At 40.7% G+C, this 16673-nt stretch overlaps 1 protein-coding gene across 8 annotated transcripts in view; it reads left to right on the forward strand.

Annotated features, from left to right (window-relative positions):
• Window positions 1-20: 20 nt before the first annotated feature.
• NRF1 (nuclear respiratory factor 1) overlaps window positions 21-16673 on the forward strand; it is a 147727-nt gene continuing 131074 nt past the window's right edge. For 6 of the 8 annotated variants that reach the window (XR_012380324.1, XM_025865597.2, XM_025865602.2 and 3 more), the window contains exon 1: window positions 21-146. The gene's annotated coding sequence lies outside the window, so the exon portion shown is untranslated. Of the gene's footprint in view, window positions 147-520; window positions 3565-16673 lie in introns of those variants that run through there. The other 2 variants (XM_073899188.1, XM_073899189.1) reach the window with 2 other exon arrangements.

Genomic DNA, 16673 nt, shown 5'->3' on the forward strand with positions numbered 1-16673 from the left:
CTCTCCCTCCCCTCCCCCCCCTCGGCGGCGGCGGCGGCGGCAGAGGCGGCAGCGCTCGCCATTGCCGCTGGTGGCAGGAGGCTGCGAGGAGCCGGCGCGGTCGCAGTCTCCACGGCGCAGGCCCACGGTAGCGCAGCCGCTCTGAGGTGAGTGCCCTACCGCGCAATCTCCAGCTATTTCAGCCCCGGCGCAGCCGCAACACGCCGCCCGCCCGCCGGCCGGCCGGCCCGCCCCGCAGCCTGCACCCTGCCGCCCCCGGCTCCGGGCCTGGGCCCCCGCCGGATTCGGCCCGCCTCGGGCGGGGGGCCCCGGCCCGGCCCAGTCAAACCGCCACCCCGAGGATGCGCAGGCCGCAGTAGGCCCCAGGCGTCCTGGCGGGCTCGGGAGGGAGGCGCTGCCCTCCCGAGAGCCCCAGGGTTCCGGCCTCCCCCGCCGCCTGAGGCTCTGGGGGCCGCGGCCTCCTCACCACCGTAGAACCCGGAGCCCGGGCCCGGTCTTCCCGCGGGCTCGGGAGCGGGAGGCCCGGGAGAGCGCGCCGGGCCCGGGAGCGGGAGGTGGGCGGGCTGCGCGGGACCGGAGCCGCGGCTCCCCGCTCGCCCCCTCGGCCCTTCCCCGGTCTGGTCCGCGGGCGGCGCGGCGGGCCGGGCCGGGGCGCGGGAGCCGCTGTCTCCTGCGGGAGAGGAGTCTGGCTCTTCGGGCGGTCTCCGAAGCTTCCTCCCGCCGGGGTGGCGTGGGCTTGTTACCCAGGTAGACCGGGGGACGCTCGAATATGGCGCGTTGCCCACCTTCTTGCAAGTTAGGAGGCGGCCCGGCCAGCAGCGGCGGCGGTTCGAGGAGGAGGGCGCAAAGTCCTTTTGTACGCAGAAATAAGGAGCGACATTGTGTTTTCTTCCCCAGCTGAGATGCTGCCGGTGGAGGGGCCTCGGTTCTTCCTATGCCTGGGGTGGTGGTCTCCTGGGTGAGGAGAGGGCGAGTGGCGCGCCCCTCGGAAGGAACCGAACTGTTGCCACTGTAAAGACAGGGGCTCTGGATGGCCTTGTGCAAGGGTATTATTTCACATCCCCAGCCTTTCGGGAAACTCAAGGGTTTGCCTCTGCATGTTGTCCACCTCACTGTGCAATGATGTCCACCGCCTCCCTCACCTGTTGTGTCGTTGCTGCTCGTCCCAAAGTTTCTACAGTGCATCTGACTGTGTCCATCAGAACTTGGAGTTGTTTAAAAATCTTAGCATTTTTAGGGCTTCAAATGGTAATCTGCTCCAGCCAGTTGGAGGAGCTGTTGCCTGATCTCCATCCCTCCTTAAGCATTAGATTAGAACATATTAATTGCTTACTTCAGAGCTGGTGTCAGTTGTGCTTAATTCTTTTTGTGGTCAGAGCAAAATTCACGTTTTCTTAAGTGTGTAGAGACAATGGATTGGGAAGTTTTCAAGGTGAAGGCAGTGTGAGTGAACCTGTCAGCATGGACAGTGCTCACAGGAGAATGGGTTTGCGCATCTCACCTGTTTTTCCAGGGCATCATCTATGCCTACGGTGATCCTTTTCCTATTTCATGTCCAGCCTTTAAAAAAAAAAAAAATTCCTTTTGCTTTGACTTTGAACAGTAAGTTATTGGGTTGTTCCTCACTCAAGAAAGGAGGGGCGAGGGGCCTTGGAGATGCTGGGGTTTTTTGTTTTGTTTTTAGATTTCAGTAGTAGTATCCAGATTTGTGTTTGAATGTTCTTGACGTATTATCTCATAAGGTAGTGAAAATATGACTAGAATCTGTGCATGAGTGTAATTTCCTTATTTTATGAGCAGGAGAGGAAACATACAATTATCACATGTAATGTAATACTTATTCTTGGGTGTGCAGAATTGTTTGTGTTAAGGGACTTTTTTTTTTCTTCTGACAGGCATTAAATGTGACTTTCAACTGGGCCCATGACAAAAACAAAAAAACAATCAGATTAAGAAGTACTGCTTAATATCTTTTGGCACATGCTTATTTGAAGTCCTTTGATTTCATCCTATGTGCCTTTCCCCTCCCCCCCATCTCAAACTCAACATATATGAGGGAAAATGACTTTTTGCTTAGTAGTCAGTGGTCATATTCTCACTTAGCCAAAAAGAAAAAAAATCATCCTCAAGCTAGGAGTTTTCATGGGAATAGATTTCTTACCAGGTTTTAAGGAAATTTAGCTCCTAGATTTAGGAAGTAACTCTAAGAGCAGCAGATAATGAAAGCCCTTGTCCAGATCTAGAAGGGATTAAAGAAGAAAGGATTTCAGGTTTCCCTCCCAATTCATGTATATTCCAGTGGAACCCCAAATTGCAAGTTTCTTGTTATTATTAAAGCACAAGTGTACATCTATCTCTAATTTTGTTAGGAGCTGAAGACAAACTCCCTATGATTTAACTACCTGAATTTTCCATTGCCTGTATACTGTGAGTTCAAGCAGACCCCTGAGTTGTCTTGGAGAAGTATTTTATGTGAAATAATCACAAATGGGTGACTGTTTTAAGGGAAATTTAAGCTCCTTGGGGTCTGGGATTAAATTTTTTATACCTCATATATAATAAGGCATTCAGTAAATGTTTGTTGGGAAATAATGATGAATAGTAATTTTTGAAATTAAAAATTTTTTCACGAGTATTTGAAAAAAACGTACTGACTTTTGGTTTTTGGAAGGGCTATGAATTGTCAGCCTTTAGAAGCACACCCTCCAGTCTGGAGAACAGGAAGTTATTGCATATGTTCAGCTTCTGTTAGATCTCTTTAGGCAACCCCAGTGCTTTGTGCTGCAGTGGGCTTGTTCATCCACTTAGTGCCACTGTGAAAAATTGGAGTGTAAAGCGGGAACTCTGGGTTGTTGAGTCTCAGAAGTGTCTACTCTAACCTCAAGAATTTCAGTGCACCCTCTCTGGAGTTGTAATTAGTCCAGGAAATGTGATATTTGAATTTAAATGTGTGTGACTTTGTGTGGTGCTTATTAATTATGTAATTATGTGTGTGTGTGTATTGTATTTGGAAAATCAGTCTTAAATACCAATCTTTTGTAAAAAACGTTTTAGAAAATGTTCTCTCTGTTCGTTCATGTTTTCCTTGAGAGCTAAAACTAGTGTTTTCAGCCTGAGCTTACCCAAGTATAATTTTCCATAAATGTTTAGTAAAACAGCAATGAAAAAGAAACCTACTTGTTAAGCTTATTTTAGAAACATTTTATTTAAACCAAGTCCAATCATTGTTTTGTTTTGTTTTGTTTTTGAGGCTCTGGGTACATGTTAATTTTTGTGCATTATGTATCATAGTTCCTTTCTTAAGAGCTAGGGGATGGATTATTCACTTTCTGGGCTTTTCAGTTAGAACTTTGGTCCATCAATATTCTTCTAAGGTGAATGGGCTGGAAGAGACAATAGTAAAAGGAGGTGAAACAAATCAACTTCGGGTGTTTCCAGAAGATTACAACCACATTGAGCTATTGGAAACTTTCAATCTTGGAGCAACAAGAATGCTTTGTCTGAAGTTATTTTGATGTAATATGGACAAAAGTTGGAAAATGAAAAGAATTTTTGACTGCTCAGGTAAAATAAGTGGATTATATATGCCTTAGAATATATATTTTTTTCTGAAGTGTAGTTCAGAATTAGGCTAATGAGTTTTTGACCCCACTCAATGCGGTTTAGTTATTGAAGCTTCAAACACATTTCATCATACAGTCTTTTTTTTTTTTTTTTGCCTTTTCACCATGTCTGTGGGCCTAAATGTGAACATTTATATGAAGTGAAGAAAAGTCAGAAAATACAACTTTGTTTATTTTTAAATTTTATTTATTTATTTGACAGAGAGAGACACAGCGAGAGAGGGAACACAAGCAAAGGGAGTGGGAGAGGGAGAAACAGGCTTCCGGCAGAGCAGGGAGCCTGATGGAAGGCTCGATCCCAGGACCCTGGGATCATGACCTGAGCCGAAGGCAGACACTTAACAACTAAGCCACCCAGTCGCCCCAGAAATACAACTTTAAAGAGAGCTTTTAGTATATTTTTGAAAGACAAAAACAAAAAAATCTAGGAGGCAAATAAGGTGGGCCTACCATATTTGTGATCCCTTGAGGCAAATCTGTATTCTGTCACCGAAAGTAGCCTCTTAGAAGATAATTGTACCATATATGGGATTTCCTCCAGAATCCCAGACCTTGTAGCCTGCCTTATCAAACTGTTACTGAACCATCAGATAATTTTTTGAGGAAACCAGGTTTGTTAAGGGAGGGGTGTGTGGGTGTGTGTGAATGTGTTTCGGGAAAGTTGGTTACTCTAGAAGAGTAACTGATGCTGATAAAAGAATCTAGTTTTATAGATTGGGATGATCACTGGAATTTAGGGCATGTACTTTTTTTTTAAGATTTATTTATTTATTTGAGAGAGTGAGCGAGCAAGCCAGGGAGGGGCAGAGGGAGAGGGAGAGAGAGAATCCCAAGCAGACTCTGAGCTGAGCACAGAGCCTGACATGGGGCTTGATCTCATGACCCCCTGAGATCATGACCTGAGCTGAGAGATGCTTAACCAACTGAGCTACCCAGGCACCCCTTTGGGCACTTATTTTTTTTTTTAAAGATTATTTGACAGATAAAGCGAGAGAGGGAACACAAGCGGGGGAGTGGGAGAGGGAGAATCAGGCTTCCTGCGGGGCTCGATCCCAGGACCCTGGCATCATGACCTGAGCTGAAGGCAGACGTTTAACGACTGAGCCACCCAGGGGCCCCTGGGCACATATTTTTAAAGGAAGCTAAAAGAACTACTTATGTGTGGGTCATCTGGTAATTTAGACTGATTTATAGATAAATATATAGTGTATTTAGTATACAAGCATAGTATTTAGATAAATTCATGCATGCTGATTTCTATGGTTATAAATGTGAAAATTTTGGCTGACAGTTTAAATGGACATTTTCTTAATAACTCTTAAATGGTTCCTGTTGGGTAAACTATGCCAAGCCTTTTTCAGAATTATGAAGAATGAAGTTTTTATGCGTAAACGTTAAGATTTGTTTTTAGAAAGGAACTTGTATCACTATTGGTAATTGTAAAGTCTTTGCTTTTTAGAACTTGGAGAGTCTGTTTTGTTGCTGCTCCTGAATGCTAATGTGGTTAGGCTGGCAGCTAGACCTACAAAAACAAGAGGAAGTGAGGAAATGTCCCCATGAAACATTGCTTAAAACTAAGCAGTGGACTAGAAATGGGGAGTGAGGGACTAGGGGACTTAATTCTTGTTTTATGTTCAAAAGGGGATAAGGTATACCCTTCATTGAGAAATAACCTTAACTCTGTCTTTGGAGTTTTGCCATTCATTCACTAGTCATTGATCAAAGACATGCTGTATTCCAGGCATGTGTTAAGTGCTACAGTAACAAGTAAACCACAGGCCTTGTCTACTAGAGGAGAAAGATAAGGGCTCAACTAACTACAGTATAGCTTGTTGAGAAGTAAAATAAAGACTCGGGTGCCTGGGTGGCTCAGTTGGTTAAGCGACTGCCTTCGGCTCAGGTCATGATCCTGGAGTCCCGGGATCGAGTCCCACATCGGGCTTCCCGCTCAGCGGGGAGTCTGCTTCTCCCTCTGACCCTCTTCCCTCTCGTGCTTTCTATCTGTCATTCTCTCTCTCTCAAATAAATAAAATCTTTAAAAAAAAATAAAGACTCGTGTGGAATTATAGAGGCAGGGGGTGAGTAATGTGGGGAGAGTAAGTGAGGTTAGGGAAGACTGTAGGAGATCTTTAAGTAGGACTTGAAAAAGTGAGTAGCTGTTTCACCTGATGGAGAAGAGGTTAGAGGAAGGGCATTGATAGTCTGAGGAATAGCAAGTAGATTTTGCTATGCTTGAGGAGTAGTGGAAAATGAAGCTGATGAGGTTGTGACTTGATTGGGAAGAGCATGGGGAGTTCAAAGATTATAGTTCATTAATGAATGATGATGCCTTTAATTAAGATAGGGACTGTATTGGAAGAACAGAATTTGAGAAAGAAGGGAATAGGGTATGATTCTAGATGTGGGAATCAAGATACATCAAATAGCTCCCTATTGACAGATTTGGCTGGAGCAGAAGGGGAAGTGGGGATCAATTAAGAGACTTGTATCCATTAGCATAATGTCATTCAGAAACTGCAAAAGAGTATAGTATCAGGATTGAGGAGAAGACTAAGGGCAACCTTAACCAAGCATCTACATCTGAAGGTCAAGTGGAAGAGGAGGGGCCTATGAGGGAAGTTGAAAAAGAATGGCTAAAGAGATAAGATAAATAGTATGGGTTTGAAGAAGCTAAGGATAGGGGTTAAGGGAATTGTAACAGGGAATTTAGCAACTTGAAATCCTACGGAGAGCTCATTGGGATGAAAACTGGATTTGGCAATTAAGAGATAAAAGGCATTTTCTGAGTATGTGTGTATGTATTGTGTGTGTGTGTATTGTTTTGACAGGAATCATGATAGTGTAAACAATAGATTTCTAGAGCATTATTGAATACAGGGTCTATAAAACCCAGTTTAATAGATGACCTATGCTTAGAAATAGGTCCTATTCTTCCCCTTATGGAAATTATAGCATAAAAGCTTTGAGAGAATACTTCAATTCTAACAATTAGATTTTATAGATTTGAGTATATAGTATATGTGTTTTAGTTTATAGTCTTTTTTTTTTTTTAAAGATTTTATTTGTCAGAGCACAAGCAGGGGGAGTGGCAGGCAGAGGGAGAAGCAGGCTCCCTACTGAGCAAGGAGCTTCACTAGGGACTCGATCCCAGGACCCTAGGATCATGACCTGAGCAGAAGGCAGGTGCTCAACAGACTAAGCCGCCCAGGCATCCCTGAGTTTTTAGTGTTTTTGTTTTTTTTCCCAAAGATTTTTTGCTTATTTATTTGACAGAGAGAGACACAGCGAGAGAGGGAACACAGGCAGGGGGAGTGGGAGAGGGAGAAGCAGGCTTCCCACCAAGCAGGGAGCCCGATGCGGGGTTCGATCCCAGTACCCTGGGATCATGACCTGCCCCTAAGGCAGATGCTTAACAACTGAGTCACCCAGGCGCCCTGGGTTTTTAGTTTTTTAAGATGCAGATTTTTTTTATAATTTAATGTTAAATGCAGGGGGTTTTAGCCTGAATTTTATAGTTCTGGGACTCAGGGATATATTTTGGTCATGTAACCCTGATCTCTTGAAATTGTATGAAAAATTTTTTATGTGTGCCTGTGCAGTTTTTCTGGGGAGAGGGTCCATAGCGTTCTTGACACACGGAAGAGTCAAAGGCCTTTTCAGTATTGTTAATTAAGTCAAATACTGGTTGTGTTGGCTGGCTGAAATCTGTTAACTTGATTGACTGGGACAGACCAAGGGGAAGAAATTTTGAGTGGGTATCTCAGGTGAAGAACTTCGGGAAGATCTGAGACACCTCCAGGAGATAGGACTAAGAGCACCAGAAGGAAGGTGGGAGGAATGCCAAAGCAAAACTTAACCAATTTCAGAATCTTGCCAAGTCTTCTGGATTCCTTGTTTTGTTTTTTTGTTGTTGTTTTGTTCTTTTAATACTCTAGGATTCACACTAGTATATGACTATCAGTTCATATACTATATACAGTAGTAGGCTTTGTGGGTGATCAAATTACTATTTTATTTTTTTAATTATTTTTTAAAAAGATTTTATTTATTTGAGAGAGAGAGAATGAGAGAGACAGAGCACGAGAAGGAAGAGGGTCAGAGGGAGAAGCAGACTCCTCGCCGAGCAGGGAGCCCGATGTGGGACTCGATCCCGGGACTCCAGGATCATGACCTGAGCCAAAGGCAGTCGCTTAACCAACTGAGCCACCCAGGCGCCCAGATTACTATTGTTTTAAAGAGAGAATAAGTTTTAAAAGAAAACTAAGTGGTTCATAGATTGCACTCAAAAATGTTTAAGTTCAGAGTTCTTATACTTTGGAAGTTTTCTAAAATGCACAAATGTTTTGGTCTAGTCATTTGGGGCAAGACACTCTTTACTTGCTTAATTTTTCTGACCATGAAGTGAAAATACCATTGGCCTATTTTACAGGGTCCTTCTGAAGTATGACAATTATGGAATGCTTTGAGATCTATGATGATTTAATGCTAACAAGTTGCTAGTGTTCAAGTTTCTTAAGTTATTAATAAAATCTAGAAATTTAAGCAAATTTTTAATAATGTTCCATATTAGAACTACTTATTCCAAAATCATTTCATTCTGAAATTTTTTATTTTATTTTTAAATTTTATTTATTTATTTGAGAGAGAGAGGGCACAAGCAGGGGGTGGGGCAGAGGGAGAGGGAGAGCAGACTCCCCGCTGAGCAGGGATTCCGATGTAGGGCTCCATCCTAGGAGCCACCCAGGTGCCCCTCATTCTGAAATTGTAGATAATTGGTCATTTTTACTTTCTACCTCTGATTTTTGGATCTTTGAAATTAGATTAGGAGACAGTTTTGTTAGCTAAGCCCTAGGTTCTGGGGCAGTGATCTCCAGTGACTTGTATGGTCACCCATTCAAGTAAAAATTTTGAGCACACATTCTGAATCACTTTATTTATAAATGATGTTCCTGTGCTATTGTACTAATACATTTGTGTGCATTATAAAGTATATAGAAGATAGGAACTTTTTTTTTAATTTAGCAGAGAAAGAGCACGAGCACACAAGCGGGGAGCGGCAGGCAGAGGGAGAAGCAGGCTCCCCGCTGAGCAGGGAGCCCAGTGTGGGACTTGATCCCAGGATCCTGGGATTATGACCTGAGCCAAAGGCAGACGCTTAACTGACTGAGCCACCCAGGTGTCCCAGAAGGTAGGAATTTTAAAAGGACAAGATAAAGATGAAGTAGTTTTTTTTTTAATGTCTTGCTAATTGAGTTAATGATGGTTCATAACTTAAGAGTTTGATTAGCTTGTGTTTTTTTTTAAGATTTTATTTATTTGAGAAAGAGAATGAGAGAGAGCACGAGAGGGAAGAGGGTCAGAGGGAGAAGCGACTCCCGCTGAGCAGGGAGCCCGATGTGGGACTCGATCCTGGGACTCCAGGATCATGCCCTGAGCTGAAGGCAGTCACCCAACCAACTGAGCCACCCAGGCGCCCGATTAGCTTGTTTTTATAAATATATTTGTTCATAATTCATTTTTTTCCTATAATTAATGCCAGCAATGTTTTATGGACTGTTGGTAAATACAAGGGAGCGATGAATGGGGGCTCCTGGGTGGCTCAGTCAGTTAAGCATCTGACTCTTGATTTTGGCTCAGGTCAGAATCTCAGGGTTGTGGAGCCTCTTGTCTGGCTCAGCAGGGAGTCTGCTTGAGATTCTCCCTCCCTCCTCCTCTGTCCCTCCCTTCTGTGCTCACTCTCAAAATAAATAAATGTTAAAAAAAGGGGGGGGGGCGCCTCGGTGGCTTAGTCATTAAGCGTCTGCCTTCGGCTGGGGTCATGATCCTGGAGTCCCAAGATCAAGCTCTGAGTCAGGCTCCCTGCTCAGCGGGGAATCTGCGCGCCCCTCCGCATTCTCTCTCTCTCTCTGAAATAAATAAAAGCAATGAATTAATATTGGGTAATCTTAAACAGAAAGTTTGTGTTATGGAACTTATAATTAGCTGTGTTTGTGGATTATCTTTACATTCACTAATCTACAAAGAAGATCCCTAGATAGAACTGGAGTATTTTATCTTTTCCTTTGTTGGTTTTTTTTTTTTTTGGCTCTTTGTCTTTTTTTTTTTTTAAGATTTTATTTATTTATTTGAGAGAGAGAGAATGAGAGATAGAGAACAAGAGAGGGAAGAGGGTCAGAGGGAGAAGCAGACTCCCCTCTGAGCAGGGAGCCCGATGCGGGACTCGATCCCAGGACTCCAGGATCATGACCTGAGCTGAAGGCAGTCACCCAACCAACTGAGCCACCCAGGCACCCGGCTCTTTGTCTTTTATTAAACAGTTATGAAATAAAATTCTTAGTAATTGATCTTCTGTATAACAATAATCCACAAATTAAAGAACCAACCAAGGTTTGCTAATTAAAAACACTGTCATAGACCTAGTCTCTTGCCCCAAAACTGGCTTCAGGTACTAAGTCTAAGAAGAAATAATTCTGATATCACCAGTTATGTGACTGAATGTTAAAATTTTATCTTTTCCTTAATTTTTGGTTCTATATTTTCAAAGTTTTTTTTACATTAAAAATATATTACTTTTGTAGTGAGAAATTTTAGAAAGAAAAAAAAAACCCTCCAAAGTCAATGGTTGTTTTCTTTGGTTTATAAGCATATAGATGATTTTCATTTTCTTTTTTATAACTTTGAAATTATCTTTAGTGAACATGCATTAACTCTTATAACCAACCCTCCCCCCCAGCCCCCATAAGTATGGATAAATATAATTATGGCCCTAAAGGCTCACTATCAGATTTTGGGCAGGCAAGTCACTTATCTTCACTGGACCTGTTGCCCCACTTGAAAAATGAAGAGGACAGAAATGGCATCCAAAGTTTCTTCTAAATAAAAATTCTAAATTTCTAATTCTAAAATTGAGTCTGTGTTGTGACATGTTAAACAATAAAAATGGTATTTTCTTCTTAAAAAGGCATGTATATATGTTCATTGTAGAAAAGCAAAAAGAAAATTTAAAATGTTCGTAATTATACCATAAAAAGATAATATTTTAGTATATATAGTTCTAGATACTTTTCTCCGTCTATATGTATGTACATGCATAAGTACACTGTCTATGATAAATGCAATAATACTGTGCATACTGTTTTGAACCAGAAATGTCTAATTTTATGTAATTCATCTGTTTATTTTTGCCCTGAAGTATTCTTAATGGGGCAGTTGTAAATCCATTTGTTTTAATGAAATATAAAAGATATTTAAAATTTTCTCTCCAAATACAAATTTGTTCAGGAAATGCTTGCTGTCTGTTTCGTGCTCCGTGTGTTTTTGCTGAGGTAAGGGTAACTTGGAGTAAGGGCAAAAGGGCTGGCCTGTGAAAGCTTACTTAGTGAAGAATGAAAGCTAAATCCTGGGTTAACCTCAATTTCATTCACATAATAACTCATTTTTTTTCTCCACTCTGTCCTCATACTTTCTGAGCTAAGATTTCTATATGCAGGATAGTTTCTGAAGTGAACAAATTTATCTCAGTATATTATTGGCCCTTTAATTTTACCCTGGGACCTTTTGACTTGTTTTATTCCTCTTGAGAGCAAATTAGATTATTAGTAGCAGCAATAGTGTAATACAAAAGTGTTAAAAATACCTGGTTTCTTTTTTTTAGCATTATCTATGGGGATTTCAAAAGATTATATATATATATATAAAATATAAGTATATGTACAAATATAAAATGCTATGTAATCTCATTCATGCTTGCCCTCAGTGAAGCATGTGGCATATATAATTCTAATTTTATGTAAAAATAACTAGATATTTCTCAAAGTTAACTTTCTTAATTTATACAGTGGATTCTCTTTAGAGTTAGTAATAAAACTCAATTTTCCTGCCTTCTCCTTTAGTTCTGTCTTTAATCCCTGTGGTAGTTGCTTTGTTTTTGTTTTTTATACAAAATGGAAAGCACATCTAGGGTAAATAGTTCCTTAGTTACGGCAACTAATATCCAAAGCAATCTAGTCATTTTTCAACCTAGTATAGTATAAAGTTTATGGAGGTGTGTGTTGGAAGAATAATATCTGATTTATTTATTATCTTTTACTCTGAAGATTAGTATCTTTTCTAGGAGAAAAACTATGCTTGACATTTAAAATGCTAAATCAATATCTTGCAGATAGAGCAAGAGGTAGAGAATCTGGGAATAAAAAGAACAAACTTATTGCCTCTTAAACTTGTTTTCAGTTTTTGTATCTGAACATGTGAGAATAATAATAGCTAATTCTAACTTGAGATTCCATCAAGATGGATTGTCTTCATTCTGAAGAAATCCATTTTATAGCCATAGAGTGGTATACATCCACTGCCCTTTAAATAGGTAATCTTTGTTTAGTATTTTTTTAAGTTTTTATTTTTTTTATTTTTTTTTAAAGATTTTATTTATTTGAGAGAGCGAGAATGAGAGAGAGAGAGAGAGAGAGCACATGAGAGGGGGGAGGGTCAGAGGGAGAAGCAGACTCCTCGCCGAGCGGGGAGCCCGATGTGGGACTCGATCCCGGGACTCCAGGATCATGACCTGAGCCGAAGGCAGTCGCTTAACCAACTGAGCCACCCAGGCGCCCTTTTTTTTAAGTTTTTAAAAAATTTATTCATTTAAGTAATCTCTACACCAAGTATGGCCCTTAAACTCACGACCCTTGAATCAAGAGTCACATGCTTCTGACTGAGCCATCCAGGTGCCCCAATCTTTGTTTAGTATTAATTTAGGGCTTTTGGTACAGTAGTGATTCTTGTCTTTTAGGTTAGCATGATTTTGAAATTATCTTTTTTTAAGAATAATGATTACTTTGTAACGATGACTGGTTTTCCTTAATGATAAAAAGTCTATGCGGTTGTTCCATGTAAATATGCATACTCAGATTTGGCCTACAAATAGAGTTTCAGAACCCTATATCCAGTGGCCTAATTGGTATTTCTTGGATGTCTCCAGATGCACTTACATCTCCAAATGAAATTCCCTTATCAAACTTGCTCCTGTTCAACTCTTGCTTACCTCAGTGAATAGTACCACCATTTCATCTGGTTTATCGGAACAGAAACTTTAGTCTTCCTGTGTCATCAAATCCTGTTTATTTAGCTTTCTAAATTCAATTTGTCCTCTTCATTTCCCCATTACCACTTCTGTCTGAGTTGCTATCATTTCTTTCTTGAACTTTTGGAATAACCTCTAAGTGGTCCGCCTGCATCCACTCTGGCTGAGCCCTAATCCATTCTCTTCAGTGCGGCCAGAATGAAATGGTTTTGTCTAAGTACACGGCTCTGGTCGTGCTCCCCCCATTGAATTTAGGATGAAGATAAGCTCTTTAATGTGGTATCTAACTTTTGAACTGATTTTGTATCAGTCATGTTCCCCTAACCATAAAGCCTTTCTTTTGGTGTTCCTTCTGCCTGGAAAGCTTTTCCCTTGCTTCTCTTTCTAGTAAAATCATATAAATTTTATTCAGGTCTCTCCTCAAGCATAATTTCCTCAGGAAGTTTTATCAGATCTTCCTCATTTTTGCACTTTCCATTTACCATGTCTGTACATGTCATTTTACATTTGTATATATTTTTTTAAGATTTTATTTATTTATTTAATTGACAGCGTGAGAGGGAACACACGCAGGGGGAGTGGGAGAGGGAGAAGCAGGCTTCCAGCCAAGCAGGGAGCCCGATGCAGGGCTCAATCCCAGGACCCTGGGATTATGACCTGAGCCAAAGGCAGTCACTTAACCAATTGAGCCACCCAGGTGCCCTTATTTGTATATTTCTTGATATATGTCTGTTTTTCCCACCAGATTGTAAAGCTTCATTATAGTAGATACAGTGTTCATTACCAGCCACTGTGCATGACACATAACAAGCAGTCAGTATTTATTTGATTGTAGAAGCCTTGCAAAATTCATTTGTAATATTTTACCTTATTACCAGGCTTTGTGGTGCTATCTAATACTTTATAATTTTTAGGAACTCAGGGTGGGACCAGATTCTAAGTCATTTAAGCCACCCCTGCTCCCCAAAGTTATATGATCATTAGTCTCCTTGAACACATCCAGTGATAGGAAATTTACTTCTTACCGAAAGTCCGTTTAATCTTTAAGATATTTGGATGCTTAGAAAGCTTAGTTTCAACTGAAATTTCTCCCTGTAAGTTTTACCTACTGGTCTTCTGTTCTCTAGGACTTCTAAAATCATACATGTTTTATATTTTCTTTGTAAAGTCCTCTGAGTTCTCTTTTAGTTTAAATGTCCCTGGGACCTTCAGCCTTCTTGGAAGGGTAATGGGGTATGCTGGAAAGAGAGTTGGAGGGCTGTTTTCCTAGGCCTACCATAACAAATTACCATAAGTAAGTGCCTTAAAACAACATAAATTTATTCTCCCATAGTTCTGGAGCCCCAAAGTCAGGAATCAGGTGTTTGTAGGGCCACAGTCTCTCTGGAGGCTCTAGGGAAGAATCTGTTCTTTACCACCTCCTGCTTTTTGTGGCTGCTGGTGTTCCTTGACTTGTGGCTATATCATTTCAGTCTCTGCCTCTACGAGCACACTGTCTCCTACTCTCTTGTCTGTATAATCTCTGTTGGCCTCACTCCTATAAGGGCACTTGTCATTGGATTTTGGAACAACCTGGATAATCCAGGATGATCTCCTCATCTCAGGATCCTTAGTTTTGTTATATCTAAAAGACCCCTTTTTTTTCCAAATCAGGTAACATTCACAGGTTCCAGGAATTAGGATGTGGGCATACCTTTCGGGGAGCCACCATTCAACCCATTACAGGAGCTCTGGGTTTAAATCCTGATAATGCAAAGTTGCATGCAAATTTGAGCATGTTACTTGCTGTTTCAGAGTCTGAATCTCTTTAATTTTAAGACAAGGATAATAATGCCTGTATCATTGATACGTGAAGATGTAAGAAAAATTCATGTGAAATGCTTCACACATGATAGCTAACTCATTAAATGTTGCCCTCCACTTACCAAACTATCCGTACCCTACTGTACTTTTTCAGGGTCTCTAGATCTTGTGTACCTAAATACTCTAGATCTTTGGCCTAATCCTCAGCATTAGTTGTGAGATAGGTCTGATAAGTACAAACTACAGTGGGTATTTCTGTATTCTGGACACTGTGTAGCCACTATGATTAATACAGCCCAGATTTGAATTACGTGTATTGTAGCCATATCATGAGATTGGCTTGTTGAACTTGGAATTGGTTAAAACCCCCAAGTCTTTTTGATTGGTGTAACTATTAAAATCTATACTGTGTAGTTAGGTTTTAGATCCAAGTGCACATTGTCATGTGTTACATTGTGTGTTATAAGTGTTACATTATGTGGCGTCTGGGTGGCTCAGATGGTTAGGCATCTGCCTTCGGCTCAGGTCATGATCCCAGGGTCCTGGGATCGAGTCCTGCATCGGGCTCCCTGCTCAGCGGGGGGCCTGCTTCTCCCCCTCCCTCTGCTTCTCCTCCTACTCATGTTCTCTCTCTCTCTGTATCTCTGTGTCTTGAATGAATTAAAAAAAAAATCTTAAAAAAAAATTAAGTGTTACATTATCTAGTCATAGTGTCTAGTGCCTAGTAGGAACTAAGTTAATTCTGACTTTGATGTTGCTGCATGGTTTAAAGGAATCTTTAACCTTACCTACTTTGGTGCTATCCAGAGAATATTTCTTAAAGCAAATGCTGTGGTGAATATAAAAAAGAAAAAAGTTACCATTGAAATAACAACTACAGCAACTATATCAATACGGGGCAGATGGATGGCATCGGATGGCATCGCTAAATACTTCTGTAATCAGGTACTCCAGTACTTCTTCAGGTAATCAAGGCTGATCACTTCTTGGTTGATGGACAGATTGCTTTTGATGTTTCTGTCAGGTATATGAAATGTGTATCCACTGCTTATTTAACAGATAAGCATTTAATGATCTGTATATCTACTAGTATTATTTGGAATTTGCATTTGAGATAAAAGACTAGAGAAATAGGTGATGTAGGAATGGTGTTTTAAAAATACTTATTTTTGCATAAATATTATATGCACGTGGTTAAAATATCAAACAATATAAAAGGAATACAGTGAAAAGTAAGTTTCTCTCCTAGTCTCCCTCTCCAGAAATCACCTCCACTAGTTTCTTGTGTATCCTTCAAGGTAGGCTAAGCACACACAAAAGGTGTGTTTGTAACTCCCTTTTTATTTATTTATTTTTTAAGATCTTGTATTTATTTGACAGCATGAGCAGGGGGAGCAGCAGAGGGGAAGCAGGAAGCCCGACGCTGGGCTCAATCCCAGGACCCCAGGACCATGACCTGAGCCAAAGTCAGATGTCCAGCTGACTGAGCTACCCAGGTGCCTCTGTATCTCCCTTTTTTAAAAACACCAATGATTGCTTATGTGCATATGGTCCTCCAGAAAGTGCCCCCCCCTTTTTGGAATGACATCTTCTGTGTCCTGAATCTCAGCACCAGTGTAGGATTTCTAGGTTTTTTGCCCTGTTGAGAGGCAGGGAACCAAATTCCATGGCTTTCCATTACTAATTGGATTATGTGGGATGCTTTTCCAAGAGAACTTCTCTTTATAGGCTAAGTTTATACCAGGGAAATACAACCAATTTAATTCAGGCCATTTATTTAGAAAACTAGTAAAGAAAAACCTATGAATTCAAATTGGTTTAATATATAATCTTGGTATTGCTTAAGTCCTTTTTATGCCTGCTTAAAGACTTACTCATTTTGATTATATTGATGGCAGGGCCAAATAAATTATTTCAAGAGCCTGGTAGGTAGCATAGGTCTAGTTTAAGAAGAGCTGGGATGTCCAAGAATAGAAGGGCTATGACACACATTTTCAGCCTTGGGTTATTATTTGTGTTTTCTTTTTTTCTCTTATTATACTATAAGCCAGTGGTTCTTAATCTTTGGTCTCAGGACCCTTTTATACCTTTAAAATTACTGAGGACTCGAGCTTTTGTTTATGTGGGTTATAAGTTTTTGGTTTTTTTTTTTTAAGATTTTATTTCCTTAT

This window comes from Callorhinus ursinus, unplaced genomic scaffold (genome assembly GCF_003265705.2).
Source record: "Callorhinus ursinus isolate GAN/ISIS: 27379988/994484 unplaced genomic scaffold, GSC_fseal_2.0 scaffold12, whole genome shotgun sequence".
Taxonomy (NCBI): Eukaryota; Metazoa; Chordata; class Mammalia; order Carnivora; family Otariidae; genus Callorhinus; species Callorhinus ursinus.